The 24,131-nt window shown below is 35.7% G+C and overlaps 1 long non-coding RNA gene across 1 annotated transcript; it reads left to right on the forward strand.

Moving 5' to 3' along the window:
• Positions 1–442: 442 nt before the first annotated feature.
• On the forward strand, positions 443–11,863 carry LOC139588716 (uncharacterized). Its single transcript, XR_011678784.1, has 4 exons — positions 443–483; positions 1,346–1,529; positions 2,771–2,975; positions 11,403–11,863. It is a non-coding gene; the product is annotated as an uncharacterized lncRNA (long non-coding RNA).
• Positions 11,864–24,131: the final 12,268 nt, after the last annotated feature.

The raw sequence follows: 24,131 nt of genomic DNA on the forward strand, positions 1-24,131 counted from the left end.
GATGGGAATACAGATATTATTGCATTTAGTAAAAATGCAAATATAGAACAGTGTGGCATACAATGTATGATATAGCAGTAATGAATTTTCTTTGCCAAATAGGAAAAATAATGGTAGCCTCATCTTTTTAGTTTTCTATTCCAGCAGCTACGCCTCAACAGATGAGAAGCAGCTCAGACTAATAAAAAACTAGTGTGTCTTCAGAATTAATTTAACCAATATAATAGTCACTAATTATACATAAATCAATTGAATACCACCAACTTGATTGCCTAAAATTGCCCAAGCAATTGTATTTTGTGTTACTCTCCATTTTGAAAAGTCTCTCATTAGTCTTTGGCAGCCTCAAAACTTTTTGAAAAGAGACATTTCATTAGTATTCAGTTGATGCAGCATTTGTAGGATGCTGTGGCCAGGATCTAGCTTCATTTAGACCTGTTGTAGGAAAGAGACTGGTCCTTTTTAAAAAATTGAGAATCATGGGTGAGTAAAGAAGTTTAATAATTAGAACAGTCTCCAGAGGAATTATCCCTTCTAACCCAAAACATCCTATTTTTCTATGATCATACTTACTCTCTGCTAAAAATATTCATTCTATTATTAATTATAAACTATTATATCCTAATCTAGAATTAATTTCTGCAATGTTTCCATTATTTATAATTTTCTGTGTCATCAGCTGCTCACCAGATTAACAAGACTTCTTTTCTTTCTAATAGTAATTATAATGTAAGAGCTTTTGTATTCATCAGACTTTTAAATGAGGTTATTAATACTGATATATCATTACATCTGTTAAATTATAATTTAATTTTTAGTTACTACATGCATTTCTGAATTTTATACATTTGTATATGTACATGCTGATTATTGGAATTGTTTATATGACAGAGGATAAGAATAATTCATTTTAGACAAGTAAACAGTTATTTTGCCATTGTTTTCAGTAGAATTAATACAGAGAGACTCTGAACTTTTTTGCTATTGGTGAGAGAACTCTTTCATTGCTATTCCCTAGAATTGATGAGAGAACTCTTTCATTGCTGTTCCCTAGAATTTTAGAATTCAGTTCAAAACCTGTTGAAGTCAATGGAGAAACTCCCACTGATCTCAAAGGCTGTTATAGCAGGTCCTTTACAAATGTTATTACGATGTCTCTGTGTTTCTTAAGAAAAATAAACCAGTTTTTTAGCACAATGGATATGAATGATATGAAGAATAAAAAGGGACAGTCAGTGGAAAGAAAGATGAAGAGCTGATTCAAGTGAAATAGTCTGAGAAGATGCAGAATTTGGTTTTGGTGAGGAGAAAGTAAATACAATCTTTTTTTACCCAAACCTAAAAGCCCATTCAGCAAGGCTGGGACAAGGATAAAGAAGCCATCAGGAAGCCTGGAGAAGGCTTTGACCATGATCCAGCAAAGCACTTGCACAAGTGCTTGCCTTAAAACACCTGAATACTCCAATCTGAGCCAACTGACTACTTCAGTTGAGATGTTTGGCTGTTTTCTGCCTGGGGGGATGAAGGAGGTAAGAATTTTGTAGTGTGTTCAGGATTATACTCATGACTATGGCCAACCTCTGGTAACAGGTACAGCCTAAAAATTTATAAATAATAATTTAGAAATCCTACACTTTTACTGTCTAAACTTGAATATTTAATCTGACATTTCACTACATACAACACTGTGTTGAACTACTGAAATACCAAAACTGTATGTTCTGAAGAGGTGACTTTAGATGGGATTGATTTTCACTAACATAAGCCTTCTGACATCTAGTCTAAGTTAGTAGTAAAAGAGAAGCTTTATGGGGGAATTCATATCACCTATAATTATTTTATTTTTAATGGAATTAATTATCCTTTCAGATTTAGTAAACGTTTTATAGAGGGGACTTAGAGAAATAGCTTACTACTGTGTCATTGTTTTTTCAGTCTGAAATTATTGCACATGATGTACCTGAACATAAATTTACACCTTTAACAGTGGTTCCACTACCCCAGCTGATCCTGTAGTGAACTAAAAGTACTTTAAGCAATGAATTACCTTTTTTGAGTATTTAATGAATCCCATTCATCCTTATTTACATGCATATAACCCCAAATGATTCTTTAATTAAGTGCCTTTATCTGCATGACATGTACAGAATTCCTCTGTCTTCTCCTCAGTAGACCCAGAACTCAATGAATTCATGTATATCCAATGAATCTATGAGCGAGAATGGTATTCAGCTCATGTGTAAATTGATACTATTTTAAAAACATGGAGCTAGATAATAAATCAATTCTTTAATTGCAAGGAAAACAAATTGAAGTTGATGATTATAGGCTTGTGATAACAGAAATGTTTATGAATGAATAGAGCCTGAAGGCAGACAAAGTCTCTTTTTGAAATCAGTGCCATGAGAAAACATGATGAGCCAAAACAATAAATGAGATAAATTAGGATAAAAATTCACCAACTGTAAATTGTAGGTAAGTTGCTTGATAAATAATGGAATTATGCAGTCATAATGCCTCTATTCAAAATATTTAGCTTACACTACATTCAAGGTACTAAACTCAAATAATAATTATTTGTAGTAATTTAATTAAAATACTATAAATTACTAAATTTTCTTTTTATAAACAGTTCCCTTGGTTTAAATAAGATAATACACCTGTTTTTAAGGTTATGTTCTCTTACTCTGGTTTTTGTCATTGATGAAACGATCAGCTATGAGTCAGCTGTTCTACCTGTGCTCTTTCCCAACCTCTTGCCCACCCACAGCCTACTCTCAGGTGGAACAAAGTGAGAAACAAGAAAGACACTGATGTCAAGCAAGCACTGTTCAGTCGCAGATAGAATGCTGTTCTGTTGTCAACACCATTTCAGTCACACGCAAAACACTGTATGGGCTGCTGAGAAGAAAATGAACTCCTCCCAAGCCAGACCCAGGATAGGGTGCACTCTTAAATAAAGTTGCTCTTGACAGGTAGGTGTCCTGTTTTTGCTCTATTCTCTTGGTTGGTGTTATTAAAAAGGAAAAAAAAAAAAAAAAGGCGAAATAGTTACCAGGTAAGATTATCTCATCTCCTAGGGAATTTCTAAAATTACAGTGTAGTAGGTTAGCTGTGTGAGAAGACAAACTCATAGAACCATAGACTCATAGAATGGTTTGGGTTGGAAGGCACCTTAAAGATCATTTGGTTCCAGCTCCTCTGTCGTGGGCAGGGACACCTTCCACTAGACAAAGTTTCTCAGAGCCTCATCCAGCCTGACCTTGAACACCTCGGGATGGAGAGTCCACAACCTCAGTCAAGACTTAGAACAGTACAGAAATGAGAAATTAAGCAAAAGGAAGGTCTGTGAATGAGAAATATTGAAAAAGAACAGTGAAAATATTTTAATTGGAGAAATTGTGATCAGAAAAGAAATATTTTGATCAGTGGAGTGTCTTGTAAGTAATGTTATACAATGCTATGTAATTAATGTCAGCTCAGGTTAGACAGTCTCCTAGGCAGTTTATTCTAAAGTAAAATGTTGTCTTATAGCTCATGCAAAGCAAAGTCACAAATAATTAATTGGGTATTTTTGTAACTAGTATCTAGATCAAATAATTTCCAGTTAAGCTTTTAAACAATAACATACTTGAATGATGTGGTTTTTAAATTATAATTTTATGAAAAATAAAATGAAATTAACAAACAGAGTAAAATTCACAACCAATCTAATAAGCAGAAGGCACTGAGGTTCCAGCCCTCAACCCTTGAATATATTTAATGCTAATCAAAACTTACTGATCCAAAGTTGCTTATTTATTTAAGGTATCTAGGAACTCCAAAACTCTCATAGCATTTACTAGGAATAATGGTTCTTCAATCCTGTAATTTCTCTAAACATTTCTGCCTTTTCCAGCTCCATGACAAAATTAAACTTGCCAGTTATAATTCTGCAATTGGCTTAGCAGTACTTGCTTATGTGAATGCCTGTTTGGGTGATATCTTTTTAAGAGAAGGTTGGTGGCTTCTTCAATATTTGGTATGGAGACAAAACATGAATTGACAGGAATAATGAGGATATTGGAGTTTTCACCTTTTGTAGTTGTTGAATAAAGGTGATCTTGGAAATCCCATTCAAGTACAGTCTCATTTTTTCTCTCACCAAACTGCCTTGTTAGAGAGCTTCTCTGTATGTTTTTCTGACACACAAATAAAAGTTCAGTCAATGTGAGCTAGGTATTTTTTCAATTAATTGACATGGACATTTTTTTACCTGCAAGAAAATACAGAGCTTTTTATCTTCATATGGGAAGAAAAAATACAGTGTCTCTACTAGTCAACCTAACAAGAGACAAGGATTGAGAAACCTTGTTGAGTCTGTCTACATGGGCTTTTGCAGACACCTGAATGTGACCCTCATTTTTCACTCACTAGAACCAGAGTGAATAGTATTACTGTTGCTGAGCCTGAAACAATGTGTTGAAATGCAATGGGTACTACTTTAAAATTACATTATGTATAGTTATTTCACGTTTGTTTAAAAATAGTGAAGATAGCTTAAGACTTTGAGGGTTAAGATCTCACATTTTTGCTAAGAGAATTGGTTGACTGCACGTATTTTTCCCCAAATATGAGTGATCCTTTAGCACCATGGAAAAACTTGTATTCCATTCTCAAAGAGAATATTTCCCAGTACAGAACACATAGTGATAAAAAGATTGGCTTACAACAACTTTTTAAAGAGAATTAAGTATAAATTTAAATTTCTTTTTCATTTGTTATTAACATACTGTTTTTTTGCTTGCAATATCATTCAAGAGGTAGGGAAAAAACCCCACCAAAAATACTGAAGAAAAATGACAAGAAGTGCTTTCCTCTTTTAGCACTTTTTAATTAATTTAAAGATAAAATAGGTGGAGAAAATTGTGTGACTCTTATTTAGACATATTTACAAAGAATTTTAGAATTTGTCCAGCTGGTGGTTTTGTCTGTGACTGTATGTAAAGATCTCCTGTCTTTTCTGTGTTGTATTCTACAATGTTTATGAACAAACAACTTCATTTCCAAAGTAAAGAAGTTGTAACATGAAATCCAAGTGATTGGATCATAAACTCTGTGAAGCAACTGTGATGAAAAGTTGCTGTCTCTTTTTTTTTTCCCCAAATGGGAGGTAATTAAAAGGACCCATCTTGCTTTAGAGTGCATCTTTTTTCTTATTAGGCTGTGAAATTAAGCAAGTATTATCCCCATAATGGCTGGCTTTGTCTTTGTTTTATTTTTCGAATTTGTCCAAAAAGGCTCAATTTTGAATTATCCTCTGGCTCACCTTAGATTAGCTGCCTTTCTCCATCAACTCAGACCAATAGTCTTTAGCTTCTAGAGAAAAGAGCATTTATGGGGAGAGAAGAATCATTTATTCTGTGAGATATGGGGAAGTAAGTAACATTTTTTCAGTGACTTTATTGTTCATTCCTATAGGGATAGCAATGGTGGGGATTTGGTGAATGCATTAAATTAGAATTGTTTGGCATTGGGATACTGCAGTAAAAAAGTTACAATTAAAGGAATTTCAAAAATTGGTTGATATATTTTGAACATAACCATGAGTCTGGGTTTTATTACTATAGGTTATTAGAAGAGCAGCAACTGATATCCTGGTGTTTTACTGCTCACAGGCCCCTAAATGTAGCAAGCTTTCAAATATCAAATTTTTATTTGTAAGGACTCTTGTTTTCAGCTCCTGGTCTCACTTTTCTGCTACATCATTTAGGTTAAGAAAGCAGAAAAAGATTTTTTTGAGCTGGCTGTCTTTAGTAGTGGAAGAAGCTCCTGCAGGAAATGAGATGTGCCCCTCACTGTCTAATACCATAAATGTGTTAAACAGACTTATGCTAAGGGATCTTTTCTCCTTGCTGCAGTTTTTACTTATGAGACTGTTGTATCGCCCACCATCATGCAGTGTAATACTTTTGTTTCTATTTCTGTGTCCTCTCATCTCACTTCCAGACTGCAGAAATTTCTGTAGTAATTTGTTTTAGAGGTCAGCTCCTTTGATGGTAAGGAATACACTTTTTACCATGTGTGTATACAGTGCTTAGCTTAATGGAGTCTTAAAATAAACAGAAGCACACAAACATTACAGCATCAAAAGTAATAACAGCCCATTGGGTTTCCACTAAGCTACATTCTCAGTAAGATATTTGAATCTGTAGAAGATTAAGTTTTACTGCACCTGTTTCTGCTGATGTCCTTAGAAGAGTAATAAATGCTTTCCTTTTATTCAACAGTTGAGGAGAGAACACTTGTTTTGTTTTACTTTTGGACTGCCGATAAAGTACAGAATTTTCAGAAATGAGTTCTGTATTATAGTGGATGAATAGCGGAATCATTAAGATTGTAAAAGGCCTCAAAATCATTGAGTTCAACCTTTGATTAAATACCAACATGTCAACTAAACCATAGCACTTAGTGCCACGTCCAGTCATTTTCTTGAATACCTCCAGGGTTGGTGACTCCACCACCTCCCTGGGCAGCCCATTACAATGCCTCACCACCCTTTAAGTGAAAAATTTTCCTGATATCCAACCTGAACCTCCCCTGGTGCAGCTTGAGAACATGACCTCTTGTCCTGTCACTGGTTGCCCAGGAGAAAAGGCCAACTCCCACTTAGCCACAGCCTCATTTCAGGTGATTGTGGAGAGTCCCCTGAGCCTCCTTTTCTACAGACCGAATGATGGCAACTCCCTCAACCACTTCTCATATGTCCCTCTAGACTTTTCCCCAGCTTTGTTGCTCTTCTCCGGACCTGTTCCAGCACCTCAATGCCTTTCTTGCAGTGAGGGGCCAAAACTGGATGCAACACTTGAGGTGTGGCATCACCAGTGCCAAGTACAGAGTGAGCATTGCCACCCCCACACCAACTCAGTTACATCTGATTTAGACCGAAAATACAGATCTTCCCATCATGGCACATTAAAGTGGGTAGGCACATATATAAAAATTACAGAACATTACTGTTGATTATTTTGAAAACTTCATAGTATAACTTATGCTTCCTTTGATAGTACATGACTTACTTTTAAAAGAAAGTGGTAACTAACTTTCACACAGAGAGAAACAATTCAAAAATCATTGCTTGTAGTGTATTAAAGAATGGCTTTTATTAACCCTAGAGAATACTTAGGTATTTATTCACAGAGCTGTATTTCCAGTTAGTATTTAGTTGGTATTCAGTAATGTAGCAATAAAATGAATTAGTTTTTCAAGTAAGAGAACAGAATAGATGCTCACATTCTCAGCAAAGCTATAATGCATCTTTATTTCCGAGAAGGAAGCTTAAGGATATCAGGATTATATAAAGGATAGCTATTATGACTTACTAAGTCAGTCCTCTAGACACATTAAAGCCCAGCAAAACACAATCTATTTGTTTTAAGTGAGAGAAAGCAATTACTGCTCCTTTGTGTGGGCAGTTTCAAGGCTGAAACTTCAGTCTTTTTTTACTGCATTCCAAGTAAAATAAGATGAATTTAGTACAAATATACTGCTTGACGTTTGGGTGTCCTGTGGCAAAATATGACCTCCAAGTTCAGACCTGCTGTCACTCCTGCCATGGGATGGACACTGAAGCAATGGATTCCAGCTCAGATGGGAGTACTCTGAGACCAGATGCAGTTCTGTCGTGCTGAGTTGTCATGTTTGGTGTAACTTTGAAGCTTGAAGATTTTGAAAGGTCATTTTTAGTAGTACATTAATGTTCTGAAAGGTTTTTCTGGTTTATGTTATCAATAACCTCAGAAAAGCTTGCAGTCCTGAAATAGCTATTTGCATACATGTGTCCAGCATTGATTCTACTAAGTGTCAGAAAGAAAAAAGTCAAGGCCATATATTAGTTCAGATGTTCTGTGCTGGGAAAAATGTCCTTAACTGCACTCTGTGGGAGACATCTTTGTGCAGAGTTTACTTCTCTGTCCTCCTTTCTCCACGTTAAATTCTCCTTCTGTAAAAATATTGATTTTGAAATTTTACTTTAGTTGGAAATCTCACTTTGGTTGTAAGGGGTTTTTTTTGTTGATTTTTAAGGAATGATTTTGGTAGATGGCAGACTACCAGTTAGTTCTTATAAGGACACTAAAGGTTTTTAATTCCTCCCCTGATTGCAACTATTAGAATTGTTTTTAATAAAACACTGCAAAGCTAGTTGCTGCAATTATTTTCGCTTCTTTCATATGAGGTAATTTATGGATTGTCTATAAAATCATTTGGCCAGTAGCCAGGTGAGACTACATTAAAAGGGTGAAGGAGGGGGAAATGCACCAAGAAAACATATCTTCCAGAATGGCAGATGTGATGCTTCCTGAATGATGAAAAATTACTGTAAAATATAGTGCCAGTTAAAAGCCCAAAATTGATTTAAAATCAAAATCACCTTGATTTACAGCTTGGGTAAACACAGGACTTGAGAAGGTTTCTGATAAGATTGTCAAATATTGAACATTTTAATTTTAAACTAAACATCTCAAGTACAAAAGACCTTGATAGAAAATACAGAAATGTATTTGTCTAAGCAGGAAAACCTGTCAATGAGGTGAGAAATGAAAATTGTCAGGAAACGTAAACTTGACAACTTATTTTTTGACCTGTCTTGTTCGTGACAGCCAAAAAATGCTGTATGGACTCAGCTGACAGAAATAAGACGAAAGTATATCCATGAGAAAGTCAAGAGATACCCTGAATTTAATGTGAATCATAGTGTAATTGTGAGAATGATTATTCTCTTTGGCTGCAAGAACTTCTATATGTCCATGGATTACTTACATGTCTCTTCAATTATCTGATAAGGGAAACTTTACTTGAAACAAAAAATACTAATTCCTTATAGCACCCAAAAGCAACCATTTTATGCTAATACATAGTGTCTACTGATTTTTTGCTTTATATCCACTTCCTACATTGTAAGTATTCTTAGAGTAACACCGTACTGAGATGCTTTTGTACTTAGTGAAGAGGAACTTCTATATATCCCTTGAAGTAATTCTGGGAGTTATTCAAAGTAAGCCTATCTTTAGTTTACCAAAATTCTCTCATTGATTTAATTATTCTGCTGTGCAAATTCCTGGTTAAGAATATCTTGTGAATGGAAAAAGGATTTGAATATAAATTGGAAATAGATAAATGAAATTAGAATATATATGTGTGCAGCAATAAATTTTTTCCAGTCTCCTGAGAAAATGATGGGTTAAGCTTAGTGGAGATATTTGAAAATCTAAAATAGTTAGCTTTACCGGCTAACCGAAATGAAAGTTCTAGAGGGTAAAATGCAAATGTTTGATGAAGGATAGCAATTAGCTCTACTGTGTACGAATATTCTTTAGCATGGAGAGTTCAAAGAAAATCATTGAACATTCCATATTTGGCCTATCACATGAAAAAGATTCAACACAGGATTATGACAGGAATGTATGGTATGGTATGGTATGGTATGGTATGGTATGGTATGGTATGGTATGATAGCTAGATATGAAAAATTGACCCAAATTTTCTAAGAAGCCTTCTCCACGTAAGGAACTGCATTACTGTTTAAAAGTGCAATATTAAAGAACCACTACGAAGCTGAAAATTTAAGTATTAGAAAAAGTATAAATCTATTAAAAAATGTGGAGCTAGAGAAAGAAACTTTTAACATATTTTTGTTGTTGTTCTAAAACTGAAACTAAGTGGAGGTAACGGCCTATGCAATATCATTTATAATGTAGGCTTGATTTTGCTGGTATGGACAGTATCAGACCACGCCTGTGCACTTTCAGTCATTCAGTCTATTCTCCTTAAAAGCCATCAAAATAGTGTAGGTAAGATCTTACCTACAAATATTTGTGGTATTTTATGCTAATAACTTTATTCCCATAGACAACCTCTTCACTGGCAATCCATAAATAAGAAACATACAATATTAAAATGGATGGTTTTCTTTAATTAAAAAAATTCTCTTGAGTTGGGGTATTAAAAGAGAAGAACTGCTTTTGAGTAGCTTGAAGCTATAAAGGGCTCTGAATATCTGATAATTTTCTTTAACAGGAAAGCTATGGCAGATACATAATAGGGTGACAAAAAACCACCTTTACCATGGTGAGAGGGAGTTAGTAGTAGCTTAGAGTCTGATGATTCTGTGATTTGTTCCGGACCTTCCTTGTCAGTATACAATACAACACAACATGAAAAATCAAAAAGGCACTCAATATAAAACAAAGAGAGTCTGATAGAATTGTTTTACAATAAAATATTAACAATATTTCTAATCTTGGAACATTGCTGAGTCAGTGTGACACAGGTCTAGTAATTTGAATTTCTTCTTACTCTAAAGCCAAATATTCTAAAGCAAATATTCATATTTCATATGTATATAAGAACTTCCCTATTCTATGCATATAGCAATACATAATTTACAGCACACTTGAAGACAATTTATCAGTATTACATAAAATGCTTTAAACCTACTGATATTTCTGTTGGATTTAGAAGGTGTTTTGGCTCTTTGCTTTTCTTCCATAAAATAAATATTATTCTTCTGGTATTTTCTCTTAGTTTTCTGTTTCCTGACACTCTTGTTTTCTTCTTCTGTTAATCTTCTGCCTAATTAAATGAAATATTACCATGCTTGCATTATTATCAGGACCTGGAAAACATCATTTAGAACCACAGTTAGAGGTGTTGATAAATGATGGGGATTTTTACTTTAATAAGAAATACTTATTTAAGAGCAGTAACCTTTTCATACTAGTGAAGACTTCCAAAGAAATTATTTTCACTCATGCTCAAACCTTATTCTGCTGAACATATACAGCTTTGTAACTCCAAAACATTCTGAATAGCCAAATTTTTCTTTTCAAGCCCACACATTTCACATGCTTAATGATTCATTTGTTCCTACGTTGTTTGTTTTGGTAATGGACCTGCCATCTGATTCAGCATGGTAGGTCTTGTCTGCCAAATAATTCTACATTTGATTGTTGACTTGTACGTCAGGTCCTATGCTCTTTCTTGTTCTCCCACCTAGGATTTCTCCAGACTATTGCATCTTTCCTGCATGATTTCCTGCTGTGAGGAAGTCTGCTAGGCTCTAGCTGAGGCTGTGCTTTGGTGACTATTTTCTACACAATTGTGAGGAATTAGAATTCTCATATGAAGGAAACCGGACTCTGTCAAACTCCTGGGTTATGAGAACCTGCCAAAGAGTGGAAGCATCAGTACTGAATTTGCGAGAAGTGAAAAGCATATTCGCTTTCATATGAAAATTTTTTTGAAAATTATGTTTGTTAAAATGAAGAGATATCAAAATATATGTGTGAGGACCTGTGTTCTCTTTTGTATTCTTTTGAAACAATTTTGATGGTTTATTTCCTTTATTATTTTGGATTTTTAAGAAAGACCTGACCTTGCAAGTTACCTATGGCAGCAGATTCCTGGCCTCATGTGGAGACACAACATCAGCAGAAGTCTATCCAGTTGATTTACTGCAGAAAGGCTCATCATCATCATAAAATCGTCAAGCCAAGATTTGTGCTTTTTACTTTCTTTAATAAAGAACCAAGCATAAATTGTTCAGAATAAATAATAACGTCAATAACTGCAGAAGACTTTCATGAACAAATCCTGCCTTTCTATTTTTAAAAGTGTCATAGCTGGCACAATGTTATAGGTAGTAAAGTTTCCATTGAACATGCTAATCTGAGCAGACCATGTTCAGAAGGAATAGATTGTCTTTAAATATTGTTCTCCACTTTGTCTAGTATTGTCTTTACCATACATTAAGCAAGCATTCTCTTTTCCTCCTTATCTCTTTAATATCGCACAGATTGCTGAAATGAATCCCAAATGTTCTTTATTACATCTCATTTACATCTATTCTTGACAGATTTCTCACTGTTTTCAGAATGATAATGTAATGTAATGAAAATTGCATGAGTCATGAGAAACTGGGAGAGAAGATAAAGGCAAAATGATAAAGTAAACAAAAATGAAAAAAAGTAGGGAGGGGAAGTGGGGTTTTGGTTAGAGATATTAAAAGATACAGAAAAGTTCAAAATTTATCCAAATAAGATACAATAAAGTAGATGACCTAAAGCCATCAAGGAGGTTATTTCTTCTTGTTCATCTGTTTATCTATACATGGTGTTGATAGTTACATAAATCCTCGGCAAGCAGAGATGAATGTCTGCTCTTTGATGGCAGGTGTCTGTGCTGCTCTGCTCAGAAAAGGCATGGCTGCACACTTGTTAGTATTTGACTGTGCTGGCATACAGCAAGCAGCAGGAATAACAACAAAACAGTTTGTTCACATCTGGGATTAATTTAAACTACCGAGGGAGTAATGAAAATCAGTGCAGATATTCAGAAAGATACTTCACCATCTTTTCCTCATATAGAACTAAAAAAAAAAATCATAAAATTTAAAAGGTGTACAAAGTGGATGAATAAATTTAATTTTTTTCAGCACACAAAAAATATTTCATATTTTTTTCTTGGGTGCTGCTCTGTTTTGTGGAAACTTTCTTAAAAGCACTGACAAAATACTCTACAGCCAAAAATATCTATCTTCTCTTATGCTAAGTATCTTTCAAGTGCCATGTCAACAGCCTCAGTGGAATTGCAGTTGCCTCTGGTGTCAAACTAAGGTAGGATTGGCCAGACCTGAACAATCCAAAAGCCTTGCATATTGCCTATGATGGAGACTGATAGCAGATAACTTGCAAAGAATGAACACAGAGAACAGAAAAAATGTCTTGGGGCTTTACTGAACACCAGAAATGCTGAATTTTTTTCCACAAATTACTCTGTGATTAGTGTACACCTTAGTTGCCACCATTGGGCTGGAGTCTGATTCAAACTATTTTGGGAGATTTCTTGATCAGCCACAACTTAACTGTTAGAGTAAATGAAACTAGAGTACTGAGCAGTTTTGTATATTGGCCCATTAAAAAAAAAAAAAAGCAGATACAACAGAGTTGCATTTTTCCCAGATAGCATGGATCTGGGAAATCTTATCTCCATTTAGTCTTCTGAAAAATGTTAATTTTTAAGAATTCTTCTTTCCAAAAATCTCTTAGTCATTTAAGTTAATCTGCGCCTTACTATTAACTGAATATCACACTAAGTACTGTAATTAACATATGGCAAGAAAACTGTTTTGGTGTTCCTCAGGTCCATTTTATTTCTATTTATTCAAAGGCCATTGGACTTTTCTTTAAAACCCTAATTTCAGTATTTCGTAAATCTTTCTTTTTACTGAGAGATCTTAAAATTTTCATAAAAGTAAACCCCAAGCCATTTCTTTCTGGGGACCATTGGTATTTTAAAGCAGTAATTTGTGTCTTTAACCTCATCCTGTGAAATCTAATCCAACAGAGCAGTGGAATCCTTAACTAGAAATCCAGAGAGCTGGATGCTATCCAAACAAGTCTAAATCTAGAGCACATCAATATTTTTCCTACTGAAAGCTTTCTGCAAATCAAGGGAATCAAGGGAATATATTTAGGTTTTGGGGTGTAATTGTATTTGAATTATTGGGTTATTATTACATCTTAATAGCTTAGTTACTTGCCAAAAATTTTTTAAAAACAGTTGCAGAATTCAGGGATATATGCAGATCTGATGTTTTTAAGTATAGGCTTCAAAGATCATCTACCACAGTGAATCATCTTTATTAATGGCTGCATTTCTTGTCTGCCTCCTTTGCAAATCAGATGAATCCTACTGACAGTGCCAAATGTGAATGCTAAATTGCATTCATTCTTCTCCATATGTGCCCAGCACTGATGCAGCTGCATGGGATCATTGATCAGTAGGAATGACTATCAGTAGATAAGCCATGCTGCTGAAGTATGAAAAATATCTAGTGCAGTTTTGCTAGCATTATTTCCAGAATGACATCACTTCTGACACTGACCATGTAAATCCTAATGGTTGAGTTTATACTGTTGTTGACTTGTTTGCAGACACTATAATAATAATTAAAAAAATCAGGCTAAACCAAGCAAAAGTGTTACAAGACCAGATTCATATTCTTTTTGCAGTATCATGACATAGGAGAGAAAAAAATAGATATTCAATTATGGTCTGAAGATACTGGAGTTACTAGAAATTTTGTTTTAGCAGTATTCCATTAATAAGGCAGCAAACAGTTCAGCGATACAGATGATAGAACAGTCTCCCATTCTATTTTTAGCCTTAAAAGATTGTAGTCATAAAACCTGTCATAATTAATTCCAAAGCTGAATCACAGATAGCAAAGACAAAAAGGGCTTCAGAAGAATGGGATCTTCTGGTTTTCTCTAGATGACTATTGTGTGTACTGCATCTATGAGGATAGTTTCACATTTTTTTTCCTCAAGAGTGACAGGTTTTCCTTTCTCTGATCTGTTGTTGTCCCTTATTTCTAATTACTATGTCTCAGATTAAAATTAATTTGGCCCCACGTGAAACAAGTGAACTTGGATCAAATGATATAAATATTTGATCCAGAATTGCAACTGTTCCCATACTTTTTGCTGACATATAACTGGAACTAAACAGGAATATTTTCAGTCAGAGATGATGTTAGAACTAAAGAGATATTGTTCTAGTTTAACTTGTTCAGTATTTTTCTGACAACTAGTGCTCAAGTTTATTTATGTGAACACGGTTTATACAAGATAAGTACATGACAAAGCTACAGCCAAGGCTGTAAAACAAGTTACTGGGAAGTCACATGTTGTGAATTCAAAGTCATGTGTTGTGGGTTCATAACACATCAGCAATGACACAGTATTTACAGGTTTTTGCAGCAGAGAAACACTGAGGTAGTTTGATATCAAGCAGGTAAGTTGCTTCATGCTCATTGTAGTGCTGGGTCATGGGCCTAGCACAGCTATTTTGTGGGATGGCATCCTCAGAAACACCACTCTGAGCGCTGCTGTGGCACAGCTGACAGCACTGGCTCGCAGTACAGCTCCCCTGAAAGTTGTCTGTTGCCTGCTTCCTCAACCACCATTCCAACAGCTTCTTGATAGTAGCATGGAAAAGCTAGGGAAATGCCTCTCTGGAACGAAACCCATTAAGGCATTTTGCTTTCTAAAGTTCTATTTTTTCTTCTCCTATGATAAATTCAATATCTAACACAGTGTCATTGACTGTTGGATGCTGTCTTACAGAAAAGAATCCAGCCCCTCAAACCCCAGGGCAGTAAACTGAGAGAGAATGTTTCTTAGGAAGGGGGACTGTCGTCTTTAAAGAGAGATGTTTATTGCCTGTGTTGCTAAGTAACCTGAAATCATTACATCTTCTTAGTACTACCTTGAGTAGAGGATAAAGAAAACTGTTTTCTTAGCAAAGTTCTGTATGAGACAAGGACATCCTGATAAAATCCATGGTTGGGTGGAAAGGATAATACTGACTGCGATAGGAGATTTTAATTTTAAAAGCAGCTCTATGGATGATGGTGGCAACTATTTTCCTGTGACTTATAGTAAAAGCAGAAACATCAATCACTTGATGAAATAACTCCCTCTACTTTCATTTTCCTATTTATTCAGTAGTATTTTGCAGTTATAATACATCAACAAATCACAACAGCCTTTGTGGTTGCCACTGCAATTTGGGGTTGCCACTGCAATTTGGGGAGGGTCTACAGAAACCCAAATTTTCTTATGATGTTCCAATTTATACTGTCTTCACTGAAGAATTTATTTATGAGAAATTTATGACCAGAATAACTCCTAAGTAGTACAGGTTACTATGAGTATGTGTAAATTAACAGGAACAAAGTTGTTTCACCAGTCTTGACTTCATCAAAGAAAAAATTCCTGGAAATAAGAAAAATAAGTAGAAGAATTTCAAGCAGCCTTTCATGTTAGTACAGAAACAGATAATTTGAAGGTGGTTTCATGTTTCATAATATCCTTTGAAACAACTGATTTTTCAAATTAATTTTTCCTTGCTCACAATTCTCTGCTGCTTGACTTTAAATTGGATTTTTGTTATTTAAATGTGAACAGTGATGCACTCTAGTTAAAAATGAAACTTCTGGGTTACGTATTTTTAACAACAGAATACAAATAAATCCAACATTGTAGAGTTTTGTTACTGCAGGATTTTGATAAATGTTGAACCATACCAGGAACAAAACCTTAGACTGGAAATTAACACTCTGGGGGGAAGATTTGAACCAGGCCTTTATGATTGTTGGTGCTCAGCAAATTCTAACGAGCATAAGACAAAGCCACCATCCATTTTAAAACAGAGCACAACCTGAAGCTCCTGGGAAAAGGTGAGAGGATCTGATCTGACCTAGGTCATGAAGGTGAATTCAGAAAAAGGAGTCATGAGCTGAGGAAAAACCAGACAGTGCTTTTCAAGAGACACCTAGCAATGAAGGAGAACTGAAGACCCCGTTCATCCCATCATCTATGAGTTTAAACAATCTTCACTTGCTCTAAGGGAGAAATTAAAAGAGTTATGAGTACAAGTATTATATTACAACATTCTTGGCTTTGGTCACATTAGAAAAAGAAAATAAAAGAAGACAAGAGAAACCATTCACTTACATTTTAGTCAAGACAATGTACGTGAATATATGAAAATATATTTATTTACCTCAGTGGGGGAAATATTGTGAGACATTTTTGATGCCAAATAATTTTTATGCTTTATTAATGAGTAATGTCTGATAGAGAACCCTAGACAAATTTATACATTTATAACCATTTCTACTTCAAGAGTTTTCCTTAAACCACCATCTTAGCTGTGCTCACTTTTTGAGTGAGTAAAAGTACAACTGGTTTGCATAAATTAGCTTTTATGTAAAGCATGACCAGAAAACCACAAGGAGTAGACTGAATCATGATTGTTTGGTTAAAGATTAACTACTATAGCTAGTATCCACAGAATGAAAATGGTGTCGCTGGAACAGGAGACAAGTTAAGTTATTCAAGTGCATTTCCCTCACATGCATGACAGTGACTTAACAGGCAAGAAAGGGAAAAAATATTTGTCAGCGAGGAGACTAAAAAAATTACATTTGTAATGTAATAATGTAATGTAATAATGTAAATAATGAACTATGGTTGAAGCATCTTTTTGTGAAAATCTTTCTTAGGATTTTTCCTGCTGAAGCTGAGAAGTTTCAGCAACAAATATAAACAATGGTTATCTGCTGCTGTGGAATGCAACAGGTCCATCTGTGATTGGGCCATCTTGAATGTTTACAATTAATGGCCAGCCACAGACCAGATAGCTTGGACTCTCTGTCTGAGACACAGATCTTTGTTATTCATTCTTTTCTATTCTTAGCTTAGCTAGCTTTTGAGAAAACCTGTCATTCTATCTCTTTTTAGTATAGTTAGAATGTAATATATATATATATATATATATATATATATATATATATATATATATATATATAATAAAATAATAAATCAAGCCTGCTGAACATGGAGTCACCATTCTTGTCTCATCCCTCATCCAAGAACCCCTGTGAACACTGTCACAATGTACAGTTTGTGTTAAGGGCTAAGGGAAGTAACTAAAAATAAGACTGAGAACCTGAAGTTGGTACTTTTGGACACCCAATTCCTGAAGCAGAAAAATAGTATACACAAAAATTAGGCTGTCCTCAGATGTTTTAAAGGCAGATATTGGATTGTTGTTTTTTTTCACATAGCACAAACAAATGTCTTATATTTGATAACATAAGCTAAGTATCAGTATGGTCCCATAGAGAAGGAAACTTCATAATTAATATGTGGATATAAAAAGATTCTTTCTTGAAATATGTTGAAATGCACTGCACAGTAGTTATAGCTGCCAAAAGGAAGTTGGAGTATCTCCTTTCCCATGAATACAAATTTTATTTCTCTGTATACCTTATGATTTGTTATACATATTTCCAGATATTTTCAGGTATTAATTTCAGTGCACTTTGCTGATTGCAGCTGCTGACTGAAATATTTATCAAATTTTAATAGAGTACAGGGCAGAGCTAGACAATCAATATATTGATCTGATTTTTAAAAAGACTACTTCCAGGTAAAATGTGGACTATATTAGCCAGAGTAGAAGTGTCAGAGGGCACGAAGGATTTTAAACCACAACAGAGAAAGTGTGTTTCCAGACTCTCTCCCAGCCAGGTAGGGAGCTTTCCAAGGTAGATATTTGTTTACAAGTAGGATAGAAATTCAGAAAATGTGATAGAAGACACATCACCTCTGTTTGGACCTGAAAAATGTGAGAGTACGGTAACTTACACACTAGATTTATTTGAATTAGCTCTGGCCTACCTACTAGCAATATCTGTCTGGAGGGTTTAATTCAGAATGTGTGAATTTAAGTGACTTGCATTAAAGATTAGTTTCATGGCAACAAGCAGAGACTGGATAAGGGTTCACATTTGATACAAGCATCACTAATGAACCAAAGGCATTAATCTTTTTTGTATGGCTGAGTAGCATGTGACTGGTAGACTAGTAAGTTTTATATAAAATGTATGATTTTCTGTACTTAAACTATGACTTATTTGAATACAGTCCTCCCAGGCAGAAGATAATGGTTTTTCCTCACAGTAAGCTAATCACTGGAGAATAGTTTAGTTAAGGACTAAGTCAGTCAATAGGTGAAGACAGCCAGATCCCTAATTTTGCATTGTCAAAACAAATTATTTTAACTTCTTCCAGAAGTAGTTCTTGTGTTTCAAGGGAAAACACGGGTCAAAGCAACAGTGCAAGCCATGCCAGAGGTCAATTGGATATATTTTGTCAGTCTACTAAGGACCTGTGTTTCAGTACCTGGAGGAGTATTTCACATAAATGTAGCAGGAGAGGTATAAGAAACTTTGCTTGGGGAAGGATGTCTGTCACTAACAATCTCAGTTTTAGGAAAAAAGGTGCTGGAGCAAGGATGTGAGCAGATCAAGGCCCCTTAGGCAGCTGAAGTCTGAGCTGAGTTCTCAGTGGGAAAGTCTTAGCCAAACATCCTGAACATGTTACCTCATTAGCTTCAAAATCCTTTTTGAACTTCCCCTAGTAAGTGAAATTTTATTTTGGTTTTATTATTAATATTATTCCTATGGAGAATCCCTAGGGGAATTATATCTTCTATATTATTTCACTAGTACTCCTAAATGGATAATATTCCTTTATGTATTTTCCCCTCCACTGTACTTACAAGTTTGCTTAGTTAATTATTACCTGATAACAGTGATTAGTATGCTGTCTTTTCTCCTCTTTGAGCATAAGCATAGAATCATTGAATCAGAATGGACCTATTACAAAATTCAGAGGTACATGAGAGCTCATCTAAAACAATGTTCATTCATTTAAAATTACCTTACATCAACTATCTTTGAACCACTACTCATATTACATATACTTTTTTGGTGTTGTAGTGGTTTTGGTTCATCAATCTGAGTTTCCTGGCCAATGCATTAATGAAATGTAGTAGGTCTAATGCTAGTCAAATGCCAGTGCACCTACTAGAACTATTTACTTATTTTCTGCTGCAAGATTAAGAATTAGGAGGAATTTTTCTCTTCCCTGGAGCAAAGCAGGCTCAAGCTTCAAAGGGTATACAGAAAACTTTATTCACAGAATTAAAAGAAAAATAATAAGAAATCAGAAGAAACTTTCAGAACGCTTCTCCTCCCCCCACACCCTCTTTTCTTTCCCACTGATAATGTAAACAGACAAAACCTGGGATTTTCAGTTTTTTACCACCTCTAAAATAGTCTTTCTTCAGTTCATTTTGGGAGAGGAGTCTCTCTTGCCATGCCATGGAAACTTCTCCCCAAGAAACAGTTCTCTCGGGCTTCAATGTCACAGCAAATCAGCCGCCCAGGAAAGGAAAATCTGTTAACAGTGTAAAAGTGCCTCCCATGCCTTTCAGCCTTCCCACAGCTGCTTTCATGGGCCGTGTCAACTAATGGGGTACTATTTTAAGGATGAGCTGTTTAAAAGCAAAGGTTCTCTTTATCTATCTCTGTGAACATCTTCATCTCTGGGAACAGAGGTTTTCTTCTTCTTCCCTGGAGCAAAGAATCTTCATCACTTCTGTGTCTGTTCAAGCTTCTCATTTGGATCAGAGCTTCTTCAACATCTGATTACTGCAGCATGAGTGCCTTTGCTCATGTCAACAGTTTGAATGCTCCATCCCCCCATGCTTTCCATGAATTACAGCGATATTCTAGTCATTGTCCATCACCATGGCCTTACAATAGAATTTCAGCCCAAGACTAAGGCATCTCCTCATTCTCCTCCCATCTGGGATTTCAGTCCTTTACTGACCTTGATGTCTTCATGTTGCTTCTCTGCAGCTACCTTTTCCTTTTCTCTCACTTGAGAGAGGATTGATGTCTGCAAGTTTCATCTGTGCAGTAAAAGAGTTAATATCTCACCTGGGCCTTCAGATGGCCATGTGATCTCTGTTGGGCACTGGCTGGAGCTGTTTATGGTGGAGGATTCTTCAGCAGCTGTGCTGGGGGAGGTGGGGGAGCGGCAAAGATCTCAGCAGCCGGGCTAGCACTGAGCAGCAGCACACTATGGGCCGATGGCTTCCCTTCCCTTCCCTTCCCTTCCCTTCCCTTCCCTTCCCTTCCCTTCCCTTCCCTTCCCTTCCCTTCCCTTCCCTTCCCTTCCCTTCCCTTCCCTTCCCTTCCCTTCCCTTCCGCCCGGGCTTAGCGGAGCCGGCCTGCTCCAAGCAGTGCTGCAGCAGAGCAGGGCCTGGCCCTGCCCAGCCTCACTGGGCTGCGGGGCATGGCCTGGCCAGCCCAGTTACCTATTTCAAAGCTGGAAGCAAGAGGGGTTTTCGTGGGCTTTTCATTTTAAAATGTGAATGTCACAGAGGTGTGTTAAGCTCTTTAATTGGCTTATCAGCATGCCTGTTCTCAGAGCGAGCCAGCAATTGGTTTTGCCAGGCTTGGAGGAAGCTCATAGCAGCTTCTTTTAAAATATCACTTCTATGGCTGGCTCCTTCACTCCCCACCAAAAATCAATTAATGCAAAACCAGCACATAGGGAAGCCATATGGTAGCAATTCTGTGTTCCCCTTGGCATGCCTTTTGTAGCTCCAGACTCCCTGGAGCTCTGGGCTTTGTGGTTTTCTGAACCCTCACCCTAGGTGCAACCCCAACCCAGAGGTAACTGCCCTTGTTAAGGAATTACAAAGTCTTTCTCCTTCTCTGATCATGTGTTTTCCTATTGATTAAATATATTGAATAAATATAAATAAATAAATTATATTTATAAATAAATACGTTCATTTATTTATATTTATATTTATTCAATAAATAAGTTTATTGTAAATACCTATTGATTATATATATATAAACGATTATAAAATTAAATTATATTATTGTATAATTATAAATTAAAATTTATTAGATATAAATATAAAAATCTCACTGCAAATTCCAGTACATCCTAGTTTTACCACATGAAATGCTTCTGTGATATTTGACTATGTGTTTTAAGCCAAAGACAGGCATTTTTCCAGCATCTGTCACTTATTTTCTTGTGGTGTTGAATTTATGTTCATCAATGTAAGCTGTGAGTACTTTTACCTTTAGATGAGTGCGATGCAAATCAAGGTTGCTCACCTAGTTGAAACCGATGTTTTTAACTGATGTTAAAAACTCTGGTTTGTTACTTTGAAGTTTATGTTTGTCCATACAAACTTTGTAGTACATGTATGGTGTATGTATAGTGCATCCTTCCCCTTCAAACCCTCTGAAGGCCACAAGGCCATGCTTAAATCCTGCTAAAAGCACTATCAAAACTTCTGTCATAATGGTATGAAGCAAACACAAATAATTCAAGTCCAAGTGATGCAATTATTTAGTTCCAGCTATAAGGTTCCAGTTCTATAAGACTTCCTACGATGTTGAAATCAAAGGTTTTAACTATGGTTAGAAAATCTGTTAGACCAAGCATGTCTCTAATAATTTATTTGTATACACACTTGCTACTCACATAATATGGCTGCCAACCACACAAATAAATATAAATACATTTTACTTATTTTCAAAGAAAACAAATATGAAATGTTTCTTTATTTTAAAAAAAGTTTGTTTTTCCATTACCCAATTGATTTTGTATTTACTACTTGAAACAAGCATTTTTATTTGTTTGTCATCTCTGGATGTTGTAACAGTGGAGCATTTCCAAATGTGTATTTGATTCTTCCATTCCATTCTTTGACTCTTCTATTAAGTTTATAGCTGATGATAAGAAACTTTGATGTTTCAGCATGTGGAAGCAAAGCCAGGGGATGCTAGCAGGAGTGAAGAATATGTTCAGAGGCTCTGTACTGCATAAGTTACCACAGCAAGGAGAGAATGGTAGAAAACATCAGTGTGTTACTGATGTTCGTATCATGAAATTGAACATAGGTGGCAGATTGTTCAAAGGGGAAGTTTCTGTCATTCTGAAATGTGCAAGCCTCACACATAGTCAGACTAGTGCTCATGAAGATTCCATGGTGATGGATGAGATCTTGCAGTATTGTGGAATAATATTCTCTCTGACTGTAATATTCCTAAACCCTATACAGTGGACTACACTTTGATATGTGCATCAGAAGCACATTTGGGCAGGTCATTCTTCCTGAAGACCACTGTGCTTTTCAAGACTTGCAAGGGGCAGCCATTTTGTGGGAACTTGACTGCATGGAAATTTGTACATAGTGCATCATAAAGGATTTGCATATGCTGAAATATGGCATTGTGGTGTTCATTCTGAAGCAGCTAGCCCTCATCTATTTCTGTACCCAGAAATGCTTGAGATGCCATCTCTTTGTGTTTCAAGAAAAATTTGCACCGAACCACAGATACGACCTGTTGTGTTTGATAGTCAGGATGATTCCACCAGGAAGATCATAAAGGGAGCACAAGAGAGCCTAGGTACAGTGATTCTGAGAGTGATTACAGACTATAGGATCTTTTTAGTTTTTTTCATGGGGCAAGCAGGGGCTACTGAGAAGGGGTCTCAGGGTAGTTGCTGTGGCAACATTGTCCACAGTATGAAAACTGAAGTTTTCTTTCAGTCATTACTGACCACAAAACAGCAGGTGCATTTTTTACTGCACAGATATTTGTTCCCACCCTGTTCTTTTTTCACTTCCTCTGGAGAAAGCTAATTCCTATTTTCATAGTTTAGATACTACTGCTGACATACAATCTTCACCAATGTTATTGCCAGACTCAATGTTGAAAATGTGCCTGTGTATTAGTGGAAATAACTTGCATTTCTTTGAAAGTATAGGTCACATATACAGTGTATTTACACTGAATTTGTCTAGTGTATAGTCACTCTACAAACCCTAAACCTAAGCACTTGTTCCATACTTTTATTCTCTCAGAGAAGCAGTTGGACCCGGAGTTCAGGTGTGTTTTTAACAGAAGAACTTAATGAAAAAAATATTTCTTAAGAGTATTACAGTCATTTGTCTAAATGTCACAGATGTTCCACAGATTGTATAGTCAGCTTCTTCAGGGAAGAAAAAGAAGATTGCCTTTTCAGATTATCATTTTGCCCTTTCTCTAAGATGCTCACATTAAGGTGAATTAAATGATTGCCTAAGAAAGCCCTTTGAAGCTTGGTGGAAGCAAGGATCTTCTAAGCAATTCTTCAATTCATAATCTCTCTCCTTCCATACTGTAACTTTAATTAGTCACGTTACAATATTCAACGGTAATGGAGTTAATTAGATAACTGGAGGACCATGTCTTGCAAATAATTATGAATGTTTTCATAATTATGAAGACATTATGACAACCAGTGTGCTGACTTTTTAAAAGTGAATGAAAAGCTGTCTAGTGGATTAATTCTCATGCATAAACTCTTGCCCTAAAATCTTCAATCTGCAATATTTATTTGGAATGGTCACACATTAACAACCACCTCAACGTTTCCCTATTACTCTTCAGATCCTTTTATTCTGATACCTTATTTCAAACTCTATTTTTGTAAATGCTCTGCAACATACAGTGCCTGTGCTAGTAAATGTACTAAGCTATCAGTGAGTAAATGACTTTGGAAATTAGTTGGAGGTTAATTCTTTGCCTCATTGGCCCCCCCCAAAGTAGCCAAACTGTAATTGATTTTGATGGCATTCACAAAATCAAGTGCCTT

The sequence above is a fragment of the Agelaius tricolor genome, unplaced genomic scaffold, assembly GCF_023055355.1.
Source record: "Agelaius tricolor isolate 1412-34295 unplaced genomic scaffold, bAgeTri1.0.p SCAF_3, whole genome shotgun sequence".
NCBI classification, from domain to species: domain Eukaryota; kingdom Metazoa; phylum Chordata; class Aves; order Passeriformes; family Icteridae; genus Agelaius; species Agelaius tricolor.